The following is a 25,338-nucleotide window of genomic DNA, read 5'->3' on the forward strand; positions in this document are numbered from 1 at the left end:
GTATGAGAACAAATCCTTAATTATTCCACCTCATAATTATACCAGCTCTCCTCCTGTATTATACCTATGCGCTTGTCTCTTTGGTTCTGCTACATTTTCTCTTGCTTGCACCCATTTTCTCATTTCCACTTCACTCCACTCCACAGGATTAAAAGAAGCCAGGAGAGACCAAGGAGATTAGGGTCTCTTTGCTTGAGAGACAGCTCTCATTACCTCCATGTTCTCCAGAAGCAATAATGCTGCCAAATCTTTCAGCCATGTCAGTCATCACTGGGGGCTAAATTAATTTGTTTACACCAACTCTAAGCCTCTAAATTGATGTAGAACAGCAGCAAAATACATATGAGTCTAAATAAAAATAAGTATTCAGGGTTAAATTATGTTAATTGAAAAACCCTAATTTGGCTGATTGGAAACCAAATAAAACCTTGTCTGGTTTCTTAAAATGTATCAATTAGGTGCAGAACGTTTGTTCCACACTGAAGGCGTGGACAGAAGAAATGTGTTAGTTAAAGGCAGCAAAAAGGGCAGTCATCTGTGTCTAATGATTTTGAGACTTGCCCTTGATTCAAAAACAGCTCAGAGGCTAACAAATGGAAGTGCAAATGGTTTTCTAACTCTAGGCTTATTTAATCATTTTAAATTTAGATCTCACGCCTCCCACTGGGGAAAATAAATCAGTTTCCTACATAGAAAATGTGCATGCTTTAACCCTGCAGTTAGGAAGAGGAAACACCCCCCGGATTATCATGGCCTGTGTTCTATCACTTCACAATATGGCCCTCCAGCTTGGTCCACAGGGAAGGTTGCATTTCTTCATCATAACCTCAGATAGAGAAGACTTTGACCTCAGCTAACAAGATCTATTAAGGGAAGCTGGAGTCTCGATGAGACGTCGCAGCAAGTTTGTCTCCATGTTTTAAAGCGTCCATAGATCAGTGCAATTACACAAGATGGCAGCACAACAAACCAATCTGTGCATTTAAAAGAAAGGTCACTGCCTGTGGTGGAACAATGGACTGTATTTGAGCAGCATTAAGTCTCCATGTGATGTCGAGTGTAAACTGGGCTGCTGGTGAGGACTGGGGCATTGTCTTCAACCCAGACAGCATTGATGCTCAACTCTACCGAATCAAAGCTTTTTCCACTACAGAATCAAACATCTAAAAAAAAAAAAAAAAAGACAAACAGGCCGCACACACATCTCAGAAGAGCCGTGCTGTCTCCAAGCTGAGTTCTGTTTGTTTGTGTTCAGTATGAGATGCGCATTGGCTCCGGTTTCCGCTGTGATCTGCCTGTTCCTGTTAGTGCCGCTGCAGCCAGAACAGGTTTGAGATTTGAGGAGCTGACAAACAGCATCGCAGGAATTGCCTTTCGCCTGGAGGTCGAGGGAGGCATTTCCCGGTGATGGCACAGTGAGGTTGGGGGGGAGGGATGAAGGGGTGGTGTGTGCAGGTAGAGGTGAAAAGCACCACCTCCCCAGAGTCAGCAGTTTGACCCTTGCAGGCTTCATGTGGGCTGTGTCGCCGAGCTCTAATAACACTGAAAATTCAGCACAAACATTAAATAAGCGCTGTCAGGGTGAGTTAGGCAGAGAACTGGCAACAGCTTTCACATGGGATGATGTGAAGACTGAATCAGCTCTCCTCTGCTGTCCAAACTGTGGGCATTTGATCACTGTAGCAATGTTCGAACCCAAGGACAAGTCAGTGGGTGGGACACATGAAACATGTCATGGCTGCATTTGCATGACCGAGGGAATGTCACACAAAATAAATGTCTCGCAAAAATATTTACACCTTGAATTTTTGCACATTATGCTCAGCTTAGACTTGGAGCGTTCTGCTAGGATCTTATGAATAAGATCAACCTTATATTTAAGGTTGTCATATTTACTTTGGTAGTATTTAATACATTTTTTTATATATAACTACAGATGCAAATCTATTAACAAATTTCTCTACTAACATTGAACATCTAGGGATTCTTCTCTTTTTTTCCTTTTACAAAATTTAAATTGTTTTTAAAGATAAACATCAGTAAACTGCATATCATTTCTCCTGGATTATTACTGAACACAGTCACATTGCACATACAGTTGGAAGTCTCTTGGGACTTTAAAGATTTGGAGGCTGAAACGTTCCCCCATATATTTTAGCAAAAGAGCTGGAGCTCAGTCAGACTGAATGGGGAGCATCACTGAATAGCAGGTTTTAAGTCGTGCCACAGAATCTGAATTGGTTTAAGGCCTTCCCTCAATTTTCAGGACTTTTGCCTCTAACAGGTTTTCCTCGAAGATTGCCCTGTACCTAGCTCCATCTTTCTCCTCATCAGCTCTGAACAGGAGGGGTTCAGTTGATGTGCAGTGAAAATGTTCTGCAACACATTGATTTGCATGGTGGTGTAAAAGTTTAACTGTGGTCTTATCTGACCAAAACATACTCTTCTCCACATGTTTGCTTGTGGACCCCTTTCAACTAATGCTCTCTTTTTATTTCTCTTCCGCAGAGGCCGCATCTATGCAGATATAGCTATGGATTTCTGCAGTGCCTCCATTTTTTTTAAACTCGCGTAACAGCTAAATTTATACTTAAATTAAACTGCTAACAGGTTTATTTACCAATGAGATGATACCTACAGGCAGCTGGCTGCTTTGAATTGTATCTAGGGGTTACAGAGGAAATGGAGGCTGAATACAAATGCATTCCAAGTTGTTTTTAAATTTGTATTAACATTTTTAAATATTTTAAATCTGTCATTTTCCTCCCATAAGTATGACCAACTTTTTTTGTTTGTCTATCATGCAAAATCCCAATAAAACATGTGAACGCGTGTGGCTGTAACAAGATGAAATGTGTTCAAGTGGTGTAAGTTCTGCATCTCCTTTTTCATTAACACATTGACCTCTTGCATGCAGCAGTAAGAAAATTCACATCTTTAAATCTCAGGCTTTGTTCTTTTATTTAACCAGCTCTGGATGGCCTGTGAAGGTTCAAAGTAAAAGAAAAAAAAAAAGGAAAATCCTCCTTCCACTTCACTAGCTAATGGCCACTGTTAATCAATACTGTTGTAAATGCTTTTTAGCTCTCAGCACCAGGCTCATTTGTCAAAATAAAAGTCGTAAAAGGCCCGAGGGACTAATCAAGTGGAATGAAGCAACAAGGAATTTTGAGACCTGGAAACATAAAAACACACTTGTAAAAGGATGTTTTCAGGCTAATTCACATTAAAGTGAAAATGTGGACATCAATATGATTTCCTATATGATTTGACTTGGCGTATTTACATTTTACAAGAGGCAGTATCTTATTTCTGTGTTTAGAAAACATTAGGTTAATTTTAATGAGAAGCTAAGTCACAAAAAACAAAATGAGAGGCAGATAATTCAATTCAGTTTCGTAAATTAAAAATAAGCCCCTAATATTGTAGTTAAAACTAATCTGATTATTTTTCTTCCCTCCTCCCCTCCCCCCGCTGAGGAGAATTGCAGCGCTAAAGAGAAAGGTCTATGTGAAAATGGCACAGCAAAACGATGAGATCATGATGGACAAACGTCTCTTTTTCTCTCTTTCAAGAACAGTCCAGTGCTCACCGCTTGTCGCCTAGCAACAAAGACCTGGCGGGCAGACGGTAGGTGTTTGAGACACAGCGTGTGGGTGGGGAGGCTCGAAGGAGGAGGTGGTGGAAGAAGAGGGGAGGTTTGTAGAGCAACAGGAGCAGAGGAAGAGAGGAGCAAAAGACAAAGAGTTAAGTGAGAAAAAATAAAGGGAGACGGTCAGTATCACCTGTTAATTGGTAATTGTCTCAAGCCAGATAATAGTGAAAAAAACCCATCAAAAATTCATTAACTAAGCAAGTTTATTTGGGTGTTGATTTTAAATCTAGTGAAACAAGGCGTGTATTTGCATAAAGCCACTTCAACGTAATACTTAAAAAATATTTCTATTTAAGTCTGTAAATTGATCACATTCACAGTTTATATAGTTTAAGTTTTATACTGTATGTGCACATTTTTCCATATAAAAAGAGAAAATTCAAAGTTTTTGATTCCTTGTGTTTGTTGTAACAGGAAATCAATTTTAATTTTTGGGGGGAGGTTTTGTCTGAAAATATACTCTTCTTTATCTGCTACTCTGATAGATGTTTTCCCCTTTGGATCAAAGCTGACTGATGATATTTTCCAGATTTGACCCGTCAGTTACACAAAACTGTTGTTGCAGCAGTAACAGAATTTTTAGCAAATTGTGTTGCCAGTTTTTTGGGGTTTTTTATCTTTTAAATTATTGGGTAAATGTGCTGAAATCACAGCTCCAGTAGCCTGAAAATGTCTTTCATTTGATTCAAATGGAGCATATGTAAGTGTCGTAAACACAACCTTTGCACGCCATTGTACCACAACCAATTCACTCATCCTGAATTTTATAAGGGATCAGGAATGAAAAATTGCCACATTAGCTTTCGAAAAGGCCACTTGACAATGTGAAACAGTTTGACATTTAAAGATTTCCTCCTCCTGCACAAGCTGCTGCAAAGCAAACACCTGCTATTTTGTGACAGTTGTAAAATTTGCCCAACTTGACAAGTTAAATGTTAAACCTAATTTGTTAAATTGATTTTGTTTAGTTCATCTCCGAATAGTTTTAATGTCTCTACTGAAGGTAATGTAGAAGAATAACCTTGTTATATAAATTGTTTTATTTCAGCTATAATGGTTCCTGAGTATGAACAGTCTGCTTAAGGTCATTCAATTGAAGAGTGACTTAATCAGGGAAGAAATAAACTTAGGAACATAAAAAGAGTAATAATCAGCTTGCAAATGTAAATGCATTTACATCCCTTATAGTAAGTCTCTAAAAGTACACCATGTTATTTTATGATTTGTTACAAATAGTAGTAAAAAAAAAAATCCCAAATGAAATTGTCAAGGTTGCACATGTCTGATCAATACATTGAAATCAAAGATGCAACATTTGCAAGGGAAAAGTGTTCTAATAATGCAAGTGACAAAATACCAAAATATCATCATGTCATAAATAGCTTGTCAGGTGGTGAAAAATAGTCCAAGTGCAACCCTGGTGCACATTAAATCCTCATGGACCAGGATTTACAAGACATACTCTTCTGCATTCATCTAATGTCACCAACAGCAGCCAAGTCTCAAGGAAATGTCAATGACAGCAAATAGACTGTGCTGAAGCTGCAGCAGAATCCAGTAGCTCATATTGGGCTTTTACGTTATATTTTCTTACACTACATCCTTCAGAGCTCCTACAGATGTGTCACAGGTTTAACATGCTCTGTTGTTTAAAATTATATATATATTTATTTAGTGGAATTTGTGCCAGACCAGGCAGTAATCAACCTCTATGTTTATTTGGTAATACACCGATGTAAAACTAAATATTTAAAATATGTTCACACTAAAGTAATTTGGCAATATGCTAATTAAAGCAGATTTGATTGATAAAATATTTGAGCACAAAACTATTATCCTGAATATATATTATTATACTATCAATGGGCCAGATTTGAACCTCCGGTCTTGAGTTAGACACCTGATGTATGGTTTTGATTTTGCTAGATACATTTTTCTTAAGGAGTTTGAAAAATTAGAGAGTATATCAAATCTTCAAATATTAAAACAAAATTTTAAAAGAAACTAATTTATTTCTCATCAATGTGAAATATGGCTCATCAAGCATTATTCAGTACAAGTCTGCATGTGGCTTCATCTGATAAATTATAGTTATTGTGAACTCCAGATATAAAGGTGTGTGCTACACAGGCGGTGACCATGACTCACTGGGTAGAGTTTAATCTTTAGCTTCCTACAGATCTGAAACTGTAGCACTGTATAACTTTAATTAATTTGCCATTTACAAACTTTCCATTTTTACTGGGAATTTTTTTTTTTCCCAGCATGTTATTTTTGGACTTGTGGCAAGTTTTTTTTAGACAAAGTTTGTTACCATTGCTATGTTTAGAAAAATAATTCAGTCTGTGAATCAGGTGTTGGTTAAAACGTCACATTAGCATGCTAGGAAAGGTGGAAGGGGTTCATCCAGTAACCAGTGAGTTGCCGGTTCGAACCCCCGCTCTGTCTGTCTCAGTGTTTGTCTCCTCGGGCAACACACTTCACCTGACTCACCTGCTGGTGGTGGTCAGAGCGCCCGATGGTGGTGATAGCTCATCACCACCTCTGTGTGTGAATGTGTACATGAATGACTGAATGTAGTATTAAGCACATCAGGGTCCTCCACATTAGATAAAACGCTATACAAGTACAGATCACGTAGTGTTTAGTTTATTATTGATAAAATTCCTAAACATGTGTTTTCTTCTGCATTGCTAAAGAATAATATCCAATCATTTTATCAAACTTTTGACTTAAAGCAGAACAGGAAAAATATTTCAAAATAAAAAAAATGTTCCTCTTATTGGTCTTAAATAAATTGGAGTACTACTGAATCTACTTTCAGAAATTGGCAACAGCACAAAATAAAATACTGTTTCGCCATCAGCTACTACATCACAACAACTCTGTCAGCATTTCTAAAGACGTTCAATGAAAAGATTTTAAGGCATTGTTATGTGAAAAGGAGGACCTGAGGCCTGATCCTTCACAGACACTAGACAATAATTTACACTAGTTTACATTAAACATTTCAAACAGCCATCCCATTCAAAAACCACAGAAAGATCGATAAAAATGCTGCTGGTGTTTCTTTCCTTATAATGCTGCAGTATGATGATTTTATTAAGATGTGGCAGCGATATGGGTATCCTCAGAATAAAAAATTCTGAGATTCCACTATGTTAGCTTCACATGGTAATTTAAAAGCTGACCTATTTAAAGTTCTGCAACCTTTATCTGAAGGGGTGGAAAGAACCCGATAAAGGCTTAGAAACGCACCAGGTAAAACAAAAAGTTGACACAGATGACTACCAGCCTGCCAATAGCTTTGAAACAAAGGTTTAAAGTTGATCCATGTCAACCTAATGCATTTCTCATGTCACCAGAAGGGAACAGCTGTTACGTACTGTACAAAGAGGTGTGAAATTAGCCAGATATCAGGATCAGTAAAGGACAGAATAAGTCCTATATACGAGTTTCACAAAAGAGATTACCAGCAGATGTGAAGTGTTTATTTTGAGCTGCATAAATCTTGTTAAAGTTAGATATCCTACACCCATCACTGATCCTCTTATGCCAGATCTCTCTCTTCACTTTGACAGTTTTAAATGTATCACTTGAAATATGTGAAGTTTGCCTTTAGCATTTTTGATGACATTTTAAGAGCAGATTCGTGAGAACTACATGGTTAAAAAAACAAACAAAACAAGTAGTGTAATTTGAGACTCGTAAACCAACGTGGTGATGGAAAATATCCAAATAATGGACCCAATGACAGCACTCTAATTCAGTCATATACAGTATGTTGCACTTGCAGTTAAGCTGCCTCCAAATGCCCCTGTCTATTTTAAACCATGCTGAACAATGACAAACCAACAAGACTTCAATATGCCTGAAAAAATACGGCAAAAATAAAACTAAGCGCCATCGGTGAACCTCAGTGCCAGCACACAAATATTCACAATGAATATATAATCTTTAAATGCTACCAAAAGTATTATTTACCTTTTGTCTTTGAGTTTAACAGGAAATTCAATTGCATATACTTTGATGACAGATTGCTAGAAAAGCTTAGCCAAAAGCATCTTTCATTTTATCATAAACGGCATACAGTGCAATAAGAAAAATGGCAAAGAAGCATCTTAAGCTCATATTGGGCCACATTTTTTTTGTTTTTACATTTCGTCCAATATAAACTTTGAAGAGCAGAAAAACTGTGTGTGAGGTTTACAGGCACACAGAGGGTATTTAGTTTTCTTGCTAATCAGAGCACATTGATGCCCTACAGCTGTCGATTACTGTTACAGCTGGATCAGGGCCAAGTTTTGCTGTGCAGTTCCGCGGGAAAACCACATGGTGTGTTCACAGGGTTCCCAGAGATATATATATATATTTTTTTTTTTTTGGCAGTGTCAGCCTGGAGGGGAGGAAAAATCCAAAAGACATTAAAAAAAAGGCAGTCCAGGAAGCCATTGCTCTCTTTCTGTAAATTACAACAAATAAATATTTGTAAAACAAATAAACAAATAAATATTTGTAAAAACAAATATTTTAATTACATTCTACTTTGAACAAAAGCAACAGTAAATATTGTTGATGCCTAAGAGTGCAGTGCATGCTTCCTTTGTAGATGTGAATTAGATTTTAAGGTCTTGTTATTGATTCAGAAATACAGCATCAAGGTAGAGAACCCAACTAATGTTCCTCTCCATCAATAATAATGAAGCTGCAAAATCTGGGTCCACACAGCAAACAAAACACGCCATTGATAATATTCTACACATAATCAATGATTATATACAATAATCACTGTCATAGGAGCACTTTTAAAGACAGTGCTCAAAACAGCCCCAGTTGAAAGCAGTTTAACTATTGGCTCCAGCAGAATAAGATCGCTCACACTGCAGGCTACCATTTTTCGCAGTGTTACAATTAGTGACCCCTGCTCTGATATGAACTCGTCGTGAGGAGGTCGCAGGCCTCCAGGAGTTCAAAAGTAGGTCAGGCTTTACAGCAGAAAGCAGCCTACAAGCTAGAGGAACTACCATACTTAACTACTAACGTAATTCAAACTGACAATACGTAACACTATATACAGTATAAGTGACACAGTGTATGCGTGAATATGCACTCTGACTTGTGAAGCGTCATGCAAGATTAAGCTAGTGAGATAAGTAACATTAGATAACATTTCGATCATTCATTCTTGGTCTTTCTAATCTAGGCCCTTATGGTAAGACAACTCTTCCCAGCATTAGCACTGGTTTCTGCACAGTTAACTGAGCTGGCTGAGAGGACAACCCCTTTCAAACTGTGATTTTCGATACCTATTTCTATTTTTTAAGGTTTGCTGCTGTTTGCTCTTACTTTATATTCAATACCCAAATATGAGTTGAGCAAATGTAAAAATGTAAGAAACTTATTTATGTGTCTTTCCTAGCAGTTACTACGTCTAAGCGCTGTGACAAAGCAGTTGCACAGAGAAGCAAACCACCGCCCGTGTGGCATACACTGACTAAAATGTCAGACTCCTAATGCTGCTAATAGTCTGCGTGTGTGTGTGTGTGTGTGTGTGTGTGTGTTGCATTTGTGAAGAGAAACAGCAGGACTGAAGCAGACCTTGAGAAAGCAGTAAATCACATTATGCATTGCGATCTCTACATATCACAGCCGCTGCCATTTTACCCACTGACTTCCTCTTGCTTCTGTGTTTCATTCTTCTTAAAATGTGTCCCCCAAAGAAGAAAAACAAAAAAAAAGTGATATTTTCAAAGCGTCAGGATTGATTTAATTATTCGTTTGATCAAAAGTTTTTTTCCCCCCATTATTATTTGAAGAAGCAGTTTAACAAAAAAAAAAAAAAACTCCTTTAGGTGTTTGAACAGAGTGTAGAGATGACTCTGGGAGCCCGAGCTAAGAGACAGATCCTCTTTATCTATTTATAACTAGGAGCTGTATTTCCAGACTCGAATGTCTTTGTTCTTATTGCCCAACATGCATTTTTAAAATCAGATAGACCTTGTATTTCTAACACCTCGCCAAGAACGAGATGCTCTGATTGACAGGGAGCGTGGCCGTGATGGCCAGAGAGTGTGTTGTGAAGTAATTACAGAGTAGCCGCACAAGCAGGCCGAGTCTGGTCCTGCAGAAACAGGACAGAGCAGCAGTGGAGCTTACAAAACGAGGTTTCACTTCAAATGCCTTCATTTGAAGTGAAATGAAGGCATTTGAAGTGCCTTCTTCTGTTCATTGCACTGTTACATGAGAATGTGCAATGGCTAACTCTCCCCAGAAATTCTTGTCAACTTTGACCCCGACCCTTTCTGAGACAGGGGATGGGTTCCTTCTGGTCACACCTCTGAGCAGAGGTCTGTAACCTGAAGTAAAATTACCATGAAGACAAACTCAATGTGCTCATAAATACTTGGCATTTAATCTCTTCTTGCTGTCTATCCACCTCTCCTTCACCCTTTTCTTGTTAGGCTTCAGACAACCAGTGAGGTCAAGTTGATTTTATTTCCCAGAGGAGAGAAGACGGATTGTAGAATGAAAGCTTTGTGGCACAAACCAGTTTTGTCCAACACTCGTCAATAAAAAAAAAAAATTCACTCGGCGTAACTCTTTTGGGTAAACAAGATGGAAACATGAAGGTCAATGATGGATGAAAATCGTTTTAGGACAGAATAAAAGTTGAAAAAGAATAAACGTGTGCAAAAACAGAGGGGGAAAAATAAGCTACACGGACAATAAATGAAACAAATGAAGCAGACTGCTTACACTGCGGCTCTGATAATTCATCAGAGTTCTCATTGCTCACGTTCACTTGAGACAGATGGACTGTGAATCTTAATTGCCTCCTGCATACAGATTAGAGCAGGGGGCAGCAACACCATCCAGACACACCCAGAGAGAGTATTAGCATGAATCCATACGGACTGATCACTGCAATCATTTACTTAACCAGAACATTATTAATGCATAGAAGCAATAACGTCTAAAGTGTATTCCACCCCATCAATAAAGTTAGAGAGGCTGCAAATTAATTTGAAAACTATGACATGAACAGACTTCTTCAATTCCTCCCATTAATGCAGTCATATGTCATATTGAAAATTTGACATACGATAGTTCTGGTGTTTTGTTTATTTTAAACACAAGTAGGAATAAAAATAGCAATAGGTATTTTGTTCCATATAACACAGTAGGAGTGTAACAGGTAAACCTTTTATGGATGCAAACCTGACTAAAAACCCAACTGTTTAGGATTGTATTTGAAACGTAATCGATTACAAATTTATTGATGGAACCTGACTTAATGTCGTGTTTTGATTGTTGATTCTATGTTGCATTGTGTTTCTGTGTTTGATATGATGTAAAGCACTTTGAAATGCCTTGCTGCTGAAATGTGCTATACAAATAAAATTGGGTTGATTGAACACTACAACTGTTATTAAATCCTATGAAATTAAATTCAAATATAGATCAAGATGGAAAAAACCCTTGCTAACTACTCTTTACCAAGCCAACTTCTAGGCACCATTTTGTAATAGTGCAGCATTTTCAACAAACATCTGACTTCAGAGAAGAAAGAAAACCTCTGAAAGTCTGAACGGTTCTCATCACTCTCACGCCCACCAAAGATTTCAGAATGTTGCTGTCATTTTGCTGCAAATCCGTCAACCCACTGGAGATGCTTCCTCCTGAGATTAGGATATTTTTCAGTATTTTTGATATTTGGCTTGAAATGCCTTGCTGCATTAGTTTAGGTCCAACATGTAGTGACCATTTGATACATATTTTATAGCGTTGCTACTTGTTTGAGCATGTATTATTCACTCCTGGAAATTTTAATGAGCACTGTTTTTGAGAATTGAATTATACCAAGTTGTGATCGGAGAATAAACTTATAATGCAATCCTAAAACAGCGTACAGTACCTGACGACCTGTGACCTCTATGTTAGGTGTGTTCCTGATTCAACACACCAGCATAACACTTTTATTTCACCACATCCTACAAAAGCTTTACAAAAACACAGCCATTTAGATCAACCCTCATAGACATTTAAAACATGTTCAATACCAGAGATGCTCAACTCCATTCCAGGTGAAGTCTGTGAAGTCACAGTAAACTGCAGGACACAGGAATTTCTGCTGAGCCTCAGAAATGCCTTATACAGTATATATTATATTTACAGTAGACTTAGATCATGCTGGACTCCTAATGTCTGACATGACAAATCTCAATGTTATCTTTATGCTTTCAACAACTCTAGGCTGTAACTATTTAGCTATTATTTATGACGCAGAGCAGTGATTATTTCCTGAAGCTACAAATTATGTAAAATTTGACTTTGAATAGCCTCCCGCATTTCCCGAATTATCCATTATTAACCTGACTTATTAAATGCATACAAAACTGTATTACATATATAAATGTTTATAGCAAATCCCAAATTGTATTAAAGTGAACTATTCCAGTCATTAATAACTACCATATTATCCGACGGACTTTTAACACATATACCAATTAGTATCCACATTTTCTTTCCTAAATGTAACAGATGGGTTAGTGTGTGTGTATTTAGATAATTATTAGTTAATGGGTTAAACAACTGAGGGAATGCCCTCTGATTGCTGATTTCAGATTTTGCAATATTCCTTTTACCTGGGCATTTTTCGATTTTTCATAATGGAGGGAGTTTTGTTCTTCCATGAGTTATCCATAATATTATTTTTGTGGAAATATGACTCCAAAATGTATGAAATCTGTCAATTCCAAAGACTCATAAGCTGCCTCCTGGTTTCACCCCTTAGGCAAAATGTCAGCTCTGCACTTAATCTGATGTAATATGCATGATCTAATAAGCAGATCTGAATGTTAAATTTGCAGAGTAAATGTTTCCAAAGGGATAACTTCTCTTTTTGCCCTGCATTCACAATAAACAGTAAATCCTTTCACTTGTCAAGCATCCAAGAATTTAACTACGGTTCCTCATGCCAAGCAAGTCTTGAAAGGTAAATCTAATGTATGAAGTTTTGTACAAAAACACAAAATACCTTTTGATTTAAGGAAAGCCTATAAACAGATGCCAAAACCCAGAGGTTAAACATATCCACCAGAGCAGCTTTTAATTTAATAATTTGTTCTTTAAACCTTTTATTCCAAATTATGTTTTCTGTAAGATTCAATAAATTCAAGTTACTGTCATATTAAATCAGTTACCCCATTATCAGCATATTTTCTTTTGAATCACTCAGATAAATGATGGGCAGGCCAAATCAGAAATAAAAATGCTTATTATTGAATACATTTAAAACTAAAAATCACTTTTCCGGTCTGTAAACACATTGGCCTATTGTTGGCGTAGCACATTTGGTGTTTTTTCAATTCAATTTGTGTAACACAAACAGCAATTTGCTCTAATTTTTATAAAATAATTTTGGGATGGGTTTCCCCTAAATGCACACATACCTCATTAAATCCTTATGGCATTTAGTTGAAACCATCTTAGAAGTAGTTCTACCTTTCCATGAATACTAGAAACACACTTAGACTCAATTTTACCCACATTTAGCAAATACTTGGTTCTCTGTGCAGTTTTAAAAACAAAAAATTATCACAATCTGGTTTTGTTCAATTTAATTTTTGACTAAGAAAGCTTCTTCTTAGGGTGTGGCGTTGGCACAGGAGTTAAGCGTGTATACGGAGGCCTAGTCCTCAACACGGCCGTCTTGGTTCAAGTTTTGATGACCTTTGCCGAATGTCTTCCCCAGTTATAATAACCGGTTTTCCTGTCTGACCACGCTCAAAAAAAGAGGAAAAAACATTAAAAAAAGAAAGATGCTTCTTAATATACATTATAGTACAGACATCAGCAACCATGGATTTGGAGGAGAAGCTTTTCCCAGTTTCCCTCTCCAGAGCTCTCCGTGGTACTGAAAATTCTTCCACTTACAGTGAATACCTGGGACTGGTGGCCACGTAAACGTTAGATGCTGCCAAAACACTGCGATGGAGTACAACGGCTGCGTAACACTGCAGCCAACAAATTCCACAACACTAGATGAGAACTGCTGATAGAGTTACACCATCTGAATATATCAGCTAATCCCTGCTGCTCCCCTGGTGAACATTAGAGTTGGATCACACATTACAGGAAGGACTGCAAACAATCCAGAAACATACAAAGTAGGAATCTTGACAGATACGGTACAGAAAACCATGGGTAAAATGGCTGCTTTGTCAGGATTAGTTGCATTCTCTCCTTTAATAGAGAAAGAAATTTCACTTTATTTAATCATTAACAGAGCTGCCACACAAGAAGCTGGTTTACTTACTGGGAGCCATTTCAGCTCAAGTGTTTCCCTGAGGGACACTTTAGCATCCGAGGAGGAGAATCAGAAGCGTCAGCCTCGTAATTACTGAGCATGTAGTAGTAACTATAATTAGACGCATTTCTTTGACAAATAATGACAACACAGAGTCAAACCACCTCCATATGATCATCCACAATGCTGGATATAATACCTAGAACTACAAAAAATGCAAACAAACATTATGTTTATATCTAAGCAGCTTTTGTTAAAGGATTCACCTGGCATCAATGATGGGATAGATTGTGTCTAATAAACTTGATTTTACTGCCCCAATGACATCAACTCTGAAAATGTATCTTTCACTTATTGTGGGAGACAACTTTTGATTAAAGAAATTTAAATGCATGCTATAATCCTTTTGGTTACAAGTTATTGATTGTGCAGCTCTTGAAACATAAATTGACAGCAGGATGGAGTGTTTATTTAAATGTAAACATGTATTAACAATTCAATTAATAAATTTAATTTGGACTTTTAGCTACGAGTAAAAATAATTTTTTTAATTGTTGGAATTTTGCACATAATGAACAAAATTATTCACCGATACATACATGCATAAAAACGCTAACAATTACACTTCATTTATTGGTTAAACTCTAACAGCTTGTTTTATCATTGTGCAGATTATTTGTGTACATGAATTCAACATATATTACAAAAGCACATTCACCAAGATGTGTGCAGTCATGCAAACTATTGTCTGTTTTGCTTTCATCTCATAATTGTATTGAAATACTTTATTGTCCCTGAGGGACAATTAATTTGCAGTACAGTTTACAAAATCTATATGCAACAAAAGACAAAAAAAAAAACACAACAGAAAGAAAAATTAAAAATACACAATTTTTCCAGGACTCCAAGTAGTCCACGACACTGATAATATTATACACCGACATAAAAGTAACACTGCAGATAAATATTTTCCAAAGTGGAAAACTTTGCAGAAAGCCTAACCCTCCTCTATGAATCAGTTACAAAAGGATATTTTAACTGAGTTGTATAGTCTGCTACAGAGCCGCATGGCAGCTTGGCACAGTTATCCATCTTTAATGAGGCATCCAGCAATGAACCCATACTCTCTGTGCATCATTCTGTAAAAATCATGTCTACACATGTTGTCATTGGAAGCTCAGCTGCAGAAGCATCGTTTTACAACGCTCATGCTGCTCAGAAACTGCTCCGTCTCGCTTTGTTCGCGTCAAGATCCATTTCACAGCATTCAGAACTGTGCCGGGCAGTGGGGGAAACCTGAGGCCGGTGAGGCCTTCTGGGATTTCACTTTTGCGAGCATCAAAAACAAGGTAGTAATTGACAACAGGGCTATTCATTCTGTGCAGCCACCCTGAAAACCCCAGAAGAAGCCATAAGGTAACCTAAATAAGTCTCGATAATGTTCATCTTTTGTCGTCATTTACACTTTTGTTTTTCGCTCTGTAACATCCCATTTTATGCACCGACTGGAGTGCTGCCACATGAGCTGCGGTACTAGCATTGTAGCATGCATGCTACGAGGGCCAGCGAAACCTGAGCCTGCTTTTAGCCCACTAGGAGAATGACAATTAGCATATTAGTCTGGCCCCCTCTGAGGTTAATTGGGACCAGTTGCTGAGGGAGGCGGTTGTGGTGCTGATATGTAATTTTAACACATTCAGAACCCTCCCCTGATAACACAGGTTGTATTTTTGGAGGAGCGGGGGGTTTATTTGCTTGCCCACAAGATTTTATTTTCACTAAAGTTGCCAAGAGAGTTTGAGTCCCAAATAAAAACCAGAAATATTACCTCTGCTGGGGATCACTGAAGGTCACTGCCATGTCCTCTACACACACTCTGTGTGCATCACTGCACACAGCTCAAAGCTTCAATTAAACCGTTAACTGCGTTTTGATGTCTGTGTAGCGGCGCTGATCTCTCAGGATGGGCGGTGGGTTAAGGGAACTGGAAGAAAGCTGGAGGGTGGGGGGAGAGAAGGGGAGACTAGGAGATGTCTGGCTCTGCCTGATAATCAGCTCCACTAAATATTAGTTGGAGGGCAGCGCATGAGCTGAGAGACCAAGCCAGGATGTCTTCTGTAAAAGACAGAATTATAATGTGACTGCATGTCTTAATTTGAACACAGAGTTGGAGAGAAAACTGTAAAAGAGTATTTAAAAACCCTTAACTAAGAACACAAAACATTTCAATGCAGTTTCCTGGAAACCAGCTGATCATTTTTCATTGCGTCGCCCTCCATAAGATGTTTCAGTCAACTTTCCAAACACTTTAAATTAAATTAAGCATAACCTTACAACACATTCATCCATCCATCCATCCATCAACTTCTGCTAACCTGACATTGGGCCATAACCACAAACACAAATGTATCTGATTATGATGCAGTTAATACTAGTTAATCTGGATATTGGTTAGAAATATACAACTGAACACACATCCATGGGTAAGCTGAAATTCACAACCAGAATGTGTAATAGCAAATTGATTTTAATTCAATTACTTCACAATTCTAACTCTAACTCACTCTATGTGTTCACATGCTGAAAACATGGCAACAGATCAATAAAGTACAATCCATAAAGGCCAACAATAAACTGATTATAAAGTCATGTACATCAAAATGGGAGTACAGCAAAAAAGATATATAAATAAATGTAGTAATAGCTTTCTAAATGTCAGTAAATTTTAAATATACAAATAAATGATTAAATGTGGAAATCATTCATTACAATTTAAATTGATGTTTATGTCATATATAATTTATGTATTTAATTAATTATTTTATAGAATATGTGCTATAGTTCTGCATGAAGTTTTAAATTTATTGCAGTTTAACTTTTAGTCTTTTAGTTAATGAACTTTAAATATAGCAATGATTACAATCTCACCTGATAAAATTAAAATCGGTCAGCACAATTTGCATATTGTATAACAGCTCACAATTTTAAGGCTCAGTTACTTCTAAATGGTCGTACTTTAACATTCACTACACTCTGTTAATTATTTGAAATATCCAAAATGTAAAGCGATCTTTCTTTAAATGTATTTTAATTTGTATTCGCACACCCAACTTGCAAACGTACAGTCTTATTCTGATTTCAGCCGAGTAAAAGACAAAAACAGCTGAAGCGTAAAGCTACTTAACTCTTAACTATGAAACACCGAATCATCCTGCCGGCTACCCAGGCAGGTTTTTTTCTACAACACCTCAGCCAAGCTGATCCCAAGCAGCAGAAGACACTCAAACACACCGAGGATCTGTTGGCATAAGACTCTGCGGTATAGTCCCCATGATGGGGAGAATTGGTGGAGCCACATTTACAGTTCCCACTTTGACCTCAGAATATTTGGACAGGCGTGTGGCTGTCCTTTAAAAAGTCCAGTCAGTGTCTGAGGAAGCCGTAACATGACAAACAGCAGGAGAGCATCGTCTGGGAAGTGTTAGGGCGTGGATGCGACTTATGTGATAAACATAGAGTAGATTCTGCTTGTCGGTGGATTAACGTGCATCAACGTGGCCCACTACAGTCGCCCCTAGATGGCATCCAGATCACACCCAGAAAATTAGGGATTAGGGTCTAGAAAAAAAAAAAAGAGAGAGAGAGGATCAGCGCTGAATAAAACTCATGAGTCACACTTTCCACATTAGGAGTATGAGAAAAGAAAGTCAATCAGAGGTGCTGAATTTAAAAGGTTTGGAGGAGCTCCTGTTATATCCACTGTGATTCTAAAGATTAGGGTCTATTATTTCATCTGGCTGGAATTTAAAGGCAGAGATTAGGAGAAAATAGAAGGAAAGAAAAGAACAGAGATTGATGGACTCAAATACGTCTCTTGTTAATCAGCAGGCTATCGCAAAAGTTACATGGCACAGTATTTTTAGACATTCATAAAAAAAAAACATGCTCTGTTTTTATTGTTGGCATTTTATACATTTACTTTTACGCCCTGTTTTACAAATCTTAATGACTTTACTTTACATTTTACTTCACAATATTTGTTTGTGCTGATCCTTATTCCAGAAAAAAAATATTTTCTTTATGTAGCTTAAAAACTAGACAAATATTAACCTGCCCATTCAGGCATGGGTGCACTTTATTTTTTAAAAACAATAAGCTTACAATTGTAGACATTATGGCTAAACAGCTAAAGTTGAATTTTGCTTAAAAATGAAAGCTTAGAAGATATTTCAGCCAAGTTTAAGACAGTGAACAGATGTGGATTTAGTCTGAATTTAACCTTATAAGTAGCTTGAACCTCTGAGCTCTAGCTTTGAAACACGTCTATTATCCAACTGAGCATCGGGGTCACAGTGAGAAGATTGCACCACAATAACGTTTCAGTGTTTGTGTCGCAGCTCAGGGAGCAATTTTAAACTCATGCAAAATGATTGTTTTCAATCCGACCTCCATAAGGTTCAATGTTTCAGCTAAACTGGATGAGATGAGGGTGGACATTTATTTTCAAGTCTTGCCATATTTTATGGGCATTGACTGGGAGAGAGAAATCTAAAAAGGCATGCATGCTTTCGGGAGGCACTGTAGTAATCCACCTATTCAGACCTATAAATGTAAATGCAATCGCAAGTTTAGTTACGTCAGTGTCCTAATGGGATTAGCATTTAATTTCTTCAATTACATCTGGAATTCAAAAAACTCATGTGGGATGAAATGGGTGAGCTGGGCCAAGTCAGGGTGTGGTTAGTGAGAGGGACAGCTGATGGTGGAGGGGAGTGTGCTGCTCTGCCAACGTTCAGCTGGTCTGTTGCCAAGCATAAGGGAACACACAGACTCACAATATCTCCTCTCCTTCCGTGGTCCATTTTACTTAAAGGGTTAATACATTGAAGACCCAGGCCATACATTCAGCTATGGTCAAGCTACACAGAGAACCACAAATGTAGCAAACGCTGGACTGGGTTTGATTAATTTCACTGCCATGTAAGCCAGGCCTTAGAGCATAGAAATCAATAACAATCTTCCTTTATGAAAAATGCCCAGAGATGATTTAAAGATCACCAAGACTGCTGTATTTCATTAGAAACAACCATGAGGTAGACTTCTAAACCACTAGCTCACACAAAAAGAGAGAAAAATGGGGCCCAGATGCCCAATGTACATAATCAGTGAGCACACTTAAATTCTAAGACCCACATTGCATACAATCGGTAATTACTACATAAGTTTAAATTTCCAAAATTATTATGGCTGTTTTCACTTTTTAAAAGTAAAAAAAATTAATAAAATGCAGATCCTGAAGTTACATCTCAGTCATAGAACTACAAATGCTGAAACTAAAGAGACTCAAATGTGTATGCAAAGAGCAAGCTACAGTGGGGGGAAAAGAAAATTGTCTCATTGTCTTGAAAATCTGCTCATTCTCTTTCACACTGTGTCAACACCACATTTAAATAATTGCAATTTTTGAAACAAGTGAGCATCCCTGTAATCCTTACAACAGAAGAAACTACTTTCCTGGGGGGAAAAAATGGTTTGCTTTAATGTGATATGCAGAGAACATATCCAAGTATTACCATGTCAACCTGAATAGGTTTGAAAAAGTAAGTAAATCTGTTCAGGCACAGCCAAAAGCACATCTCCATCACAGTTCCTCTCCTGTTTGGACAGAAACTGCTTTACAATTCTGGCAGCTGGTGGCTCTTAAGTGTACAAAGACACTGTGTGATGCATCCTCAAAGGGGTTGTGGAGAAAGCAGAGCCATGTTTGGATAGAAAATGTCCTTTCTGACTTATACAGCAGATGTATGGTCTGTCCATGTCTAGGTGACACCATTGTGGTTCAGACAGTGCAAACAGTTCATTGTTGCCTCAGAAAACCCAGTCTTCTTATTGCAAAGTCACAGATGCAGGGTATTTTAAAACGCCCAAATCAAGATGTTTATGGGGATACAAAATCAATTTAAACTCAAGCCAAAATCATAAAGGAATATAAGTAGAAGCTGCATGGCTCAGCGGCAAAAGAGGCAGATCATAGATGACCGTTATTCTGTGACATAGATGTATCCTGCACAATTCGCTGAATGTCTTCCCACGCTCTTCTGTAACTCCTTTCCTGTCTGGTTAATGTGATTAAAAGCCACTAGAACCAAAAACTTATAATACAACATGGAACCATGCAGAAATCTTAAACGTAGTACAAAAAGCAAGTAATTCTGCGTTTTGTCTACCATTTCTTTTCTTTAACAATCCATCTTGGCAACACTTCTTATTTCAAGGAAGCTTGTTTAAGTCGCTTTTAAATAGAGCCACATTTCTAACAAAAATGCATTTGTATATTGAGTGGGCAATGAAAAAATTGCAATGCTAAACTGACTATTCTGCTATCGACTCTTGTTTGGCGTCATCTCTTTTAATGGAAAAAAAATACAATTTGAAGAAACAAGGCATTTTGGTAATTAAACAGTTTGTTCAATTAAACAGGGGTTTTAGTAGTGTGTGAGAACGGAGTACAACCATAAGAACCTGGAAATGCTCCTTCTGCTGATGAGCTTGGTCATACACTGCTACAAGATGACATTCTGCCTTTCAACCAGCATTTGTTGCAGATCGACAAATATGGTTGCATTAGTCGCTCTGGTAGAAGTTGCACATCTCATCTGATCCCACGTGTGTTTAGTAGGGTTGAGGTAGGGACAACAGGGCGGCCATTCAAACCTCTCCACTCCAAAGTTCTGGAGAAAATCTCTGAAGGGTTTGGGGATTGTCCTCTTTAATAAAGTTTGCTCCCCAAATCACAACACAAATTTCCCTATAGTAAGCGATTAATTTATTCATCTGGTTATCTTAAAACTCCTTGCTCAGTTGTTATGTTACATTCCAGCTATTATATTGCAAAAAGCAACATGTGCCAATTCACTTTAATTATTCATTTTAGCATTTTGAATAATGTGTTGCATAATATGCAATATTTCAGTTTTTTCATTCACTTTATGGGTAGAACATGATGGTGCCACTCATAATGGGGCTTTGAGGAAACTGTAACTGGGTTTCTATGCTCCTTCCCACTCAAATAAGAGAGGCATCACATAAAAACACTCACAGAGGGGGCAGGATTCAGAGAGGATCTCTAAATCTCAAGAAGGGGAGCACTAGGAATTAGAATAAAGACTGACAATAAACTCCATCATATTCATTTACAATTTATTAACACAATGTTTACAGAATGACTTCCTCCAGTGTTCATTCAGAATGAGTCGTCTCTGGCTGCAGTGTGGACACTGCAATATTGTAGCTTACCCAGGAAACCTGAGGATGAGCGCAGGCTGGGGAATAACGGTGAATCAAATTACACATGTGGCTGATGTGTGGTTTAAAACAGCATCTAGGCATAGTGAAACAACTCGCTCACTTACTTGATTTTTCTTGTGCCGATTTTTATTTTATAATCATTCTATCTCAGTCTTTTCCCTTCCCTTCTCTCTTTCTGAAATAAAACATTTCAGTTTCACATAGAGTCAGAATACATTTCATCATCAATTTCTCCTACAGCACTTAGTATTGCAGTAATAAGATGGTAGCACCTTTCAAGTTTTATTCTCAGAGGTTAAACTGTCCCGATTCCAAGAACTAAAAGCACATTTCACTTTGCAACAACCTTTCCTACTTTCTGCATGATCGCTCCGCCATGTGCTTATAATCCTAATAGAGATGAAGGCCATTATAAAGAACTAGGAAGCAGCTGTGTGTCATTGACTGAATCCAGGCAGGGGACACTGCTCTGAAAACCTTTCATCGTCCTCTCACCCGCCGTTTCCACATCCACATCTCCCCGCTCTCCCTCGGAGCTCCCACCTCCATTTCCTCGCTTCTGATTCCAGGTTCCAAGTAACGGCGCAGAGAGGCGGCCACGGCCCCAGGCCAACTATGCATCCTGTATGAGACACTTGCCAACTTCACCGGCTGTACCAGTCAGCTAGCTGAACAGGGATCCAGTTTCACCCGTCTTAATGCCCCTAACAAGCCTTTTCCCACTGTAGCCAAGTGTCAAGCCTTCCAAAGTCACCTAACAGGATGACTCTGCCTACCCTACATACACATAGGGGGAAACCAACAGGAACAAGCAGTTGTTTTTAACAGTTTCCTCCTCATTTACAAGAGAGAAGAGACAACCAGATACCCACCAGCAGCCACAAGATGGATCCCTAATTATATCTGCATGGCTGGTTTTCATCACGTTACGAGTAAGATAGTGAAAAGTCTGAAGGGTGACATAGTTTAATGCAGTTTTTGACGACAAAGTCTAAGAGTGTAGCAACGTGACAGTGAGAGGACAGTCAAGCAGTGATATAAATAGTACACAGTGCAGAGTTAGTTTTATGGTGTAAAGGAAAGCTGTTTGAATGAGACATAAATATTTGCTAATGTTTTGTTCAGCTCTGCCAATACCTTGGTGGACTCATTGTGAAAGCCTCAGTTAATAGATGCCACTGTGGTTTGAGTAATGCATTTGTTCATCCACCTATTCATTGGATACATCCAGTCATCCTTGCAGAGTCATGGGGAGACTGGTGCAAATCTCCAGGAGTCATTGGGACAGCAGTAGGTGCACTCTGACTGGGTCACCACTTCATTACTGGGCAACACCAAGACTCACAGGGCAAACAATTATGCATACACACACTCATACGATATCATAAAGGTCACTGAGAGTAGCCAACTCGGAGTACCTGGAGAGAAGTCAAAAATGCAAGATCCCAGGCAAGGATTGGGACATGGGAACTTCTTGCTGTTCAATTTTATCTTGTGGCATTAACCTGATATGTCACTTTGGCTAAATTAAAAGACAGTTGCAAATTTGTTTCTGAAATATGTATATCGTAAAATGGTAGGTACACTGCTAAAAATATTCACTCGTCTACTCCGAGACATGAGAGCTTCAGTGACATCCTGTTCATATATTCATGAGGTTTGACATGAAGTGAGTCCACTCTTTGCTGTTATAACAGATTCAACTCCTCTATGAAGGCTTCGAATGAGTTTAGGAGTATGTTGCAGCCTGCAGCTCCAGGGCTGAGTGCATCTTTTGTAGCCTCTTATTAGAAATAAAACGTGTTTTAAATATTTGAAGAAGACGCAGTTGAATAATTCCTTTGTTTTAATAAATACCTGCATTGTATCTCTGCTACAGAAAGACAGTTACAAACTATCTCCTTTTGTCAAAAAATATAAATAATCTTTAAATAAGCTGTAGGTTTTTAAACATATATCTAGCTTTTGTATGCTGGATATTCATCAAACTTTAAAGATGACCTTTTTATGAGGGCCATGTAGGATTTGTGGTTCTAATCATTTTTTATTTTCTTCTTTATTTGAATAGTAAAGGTTGCTGAAAAGTTCCTCGGGTCAACAACGTGTCAGCAATAATACAGCACATTAATTTAAAACTTACAAAAATTATGTTCTGCTCCCTTCGTTGACTAAAACTTTGACCAACGTTACCAGCTACAGAATTATAGTCCAGGTTTGCATACTGAAACACTTAGTACATTATGCAGAAGAGTACTTCTTTTAATCAGACGGATAGATAATAATAATAATATCCAATATCAAACCTGGACATTATTTTGAACCATCCAGAACCAGCAGTAGTAACAGTACATATGGGCATTAAAGAGAAATCAAAACAACCCTATACCAAACCAAGATAAAAATGTGCTGAATTGCATCAGTTACTACTGAGCCAGGTTTAGGAGAAAAGGTGATTTTTTGTAATTATTGTTTGACAAAGATGCTCTTTATGCTCTACTTCCAGCTCATTGTTTCAACGAAAGAGACAGGAAAAGGTCAAGAACACATAGCATGAAGGACGCAGACAGGATGCGACAAGGACACAAAATTTAAATAATTTTTTCCCCACCAGTCTTCACTTAATCAATTATTACTTTTTTTTTTGTAATATTTTTTTTAAATACACATTTCACACCATCACCATTCAACAGCTCCTCGATCCATCCAGGGGGACCACTCTCACTACACGCAAGAGTGTGAGTCACACATGAACTAAATGTGAATCAGCTATGATTCATCCACCCCAAGCAGGCAGCATAACAGGCATTCCATCTTATTATCCTATTTCTACATTACTCCAGCTCATAATTTACCTTCAGCACTATGCCGACATTTAAGGTAGAGCGCATTTCAGCCATGTGAAAAGCATTAAAGAGGGTCTTGGTACACAGAAATTGGAAGTATTGGGGAAAGACCTCTTGCATGGCAACCACCACAGCTTCTGTGACTGGAGCAATGTAGCTATTATCAGGACACAATCAGGAAACCGGGAACCAATACCTGATAATATTAACGTCAGTCGCTCTGTACCCTTACAACAACCACAGTAGGGACTAAAAACAGATCTGAATTGAAAGGCTTTTCAACCGACAACTATCACAGACCTCAAACAAGTGATGCCACATCTTTACAATTACAACAGAATGTAAACCAGCCAACCAAAAGTAGCCTGAAGAGAATATCAGATGTTTTCTATACTCCTGTCATATATGGGGTTGTATTCAAAATGAGTGTGTTGTATAAAACAAAATATGGCATAAATAATAAACTAATAATTGTGTCTGCAACTAGCGAACACAATCAGTGGCACTGGCTATATTAACCAGGTGATATTTATAAAAATATCATTTTTAAATTCAGCCTTTTAATTTTACAAGTTAACAAAAATAAATAAATAAAAAAGTGCCAAAATAAGTCTTAAAATAGATTGGTCAGTTTCATCACAGATGTACTTTAGAAATAATCATGAATTAATTAGCATTTAGTAACAAATTAGCTTACAAATGATTTGAGACTGTTTTTATTTTAATCGCGCAGGATTTGACTGATGTAACTGTGAATAACCACATTTTTCTTGTTAAATTTCACAAAAGACACTTGGACCTGATTACTCACAGACATGTAGCGTAAATAATAAAATATTTGTTATTACTGATTGAACAATAAATTCTGCTCTCTGCTAAAAAATTCTCAAAGGAGACCTGAAAATTCTAGGATGTAAATACAAAAACAGAAGGAACCTGATATGGGCAAATGCTTTTTGCATACATATAGTTCACTAACATAATTTTAGGTGTTAAAAAAGATGAGAAAATGAGTATGTTTTCTATTTTTAAATCTGAAAGACCAAAATGTGTATTCTGTTATGATAAAAAACAACAGGTTCTATGTAATATGGTTTATTTTATTCTTACTTTTTAATTTTCAGCTTCAAAGCATGCACGGATCATTGAGCAACATGTCCTCTGACCTGAGAAAACCTCTGTATAAAAGTGAAAATGGTGGAAACCCGACACCTCCCCACCCC

At 37.7% G+C, this 25,338-nt stretch overlaps 1 protein-coding gene across 27 annotated transcripts in view; it reads right to left on the reverse strand.

Annotated features, from left to right (window-relative positions):
• kcnma1a (potassium large conductance calcium-activated channel, subfamily M, alpha member 1a) overlaps positions 1 to 25,338 on the reverse strand; it is a 166,008-nt gene that overhangs the window by 138,964 nt on the left and 1,706 nt on the right. The window lies entirely within an intron of this gene.

Source organism: Xiphophorus couchianus, chromosome 22 (assembly GCF_001444195.1).
Source record: "Xiphophorus couchianus chromosome 22, X_couchianus-1.0, whole genome shotgun sequence".
Taxonomy (NCBI): Eukaryota; Metazoa; Chordata; class Actinopteri; order Cyprinodontiformes; family Poeciliidae; genus Xiphophorus; species Xiphophorus couchianus.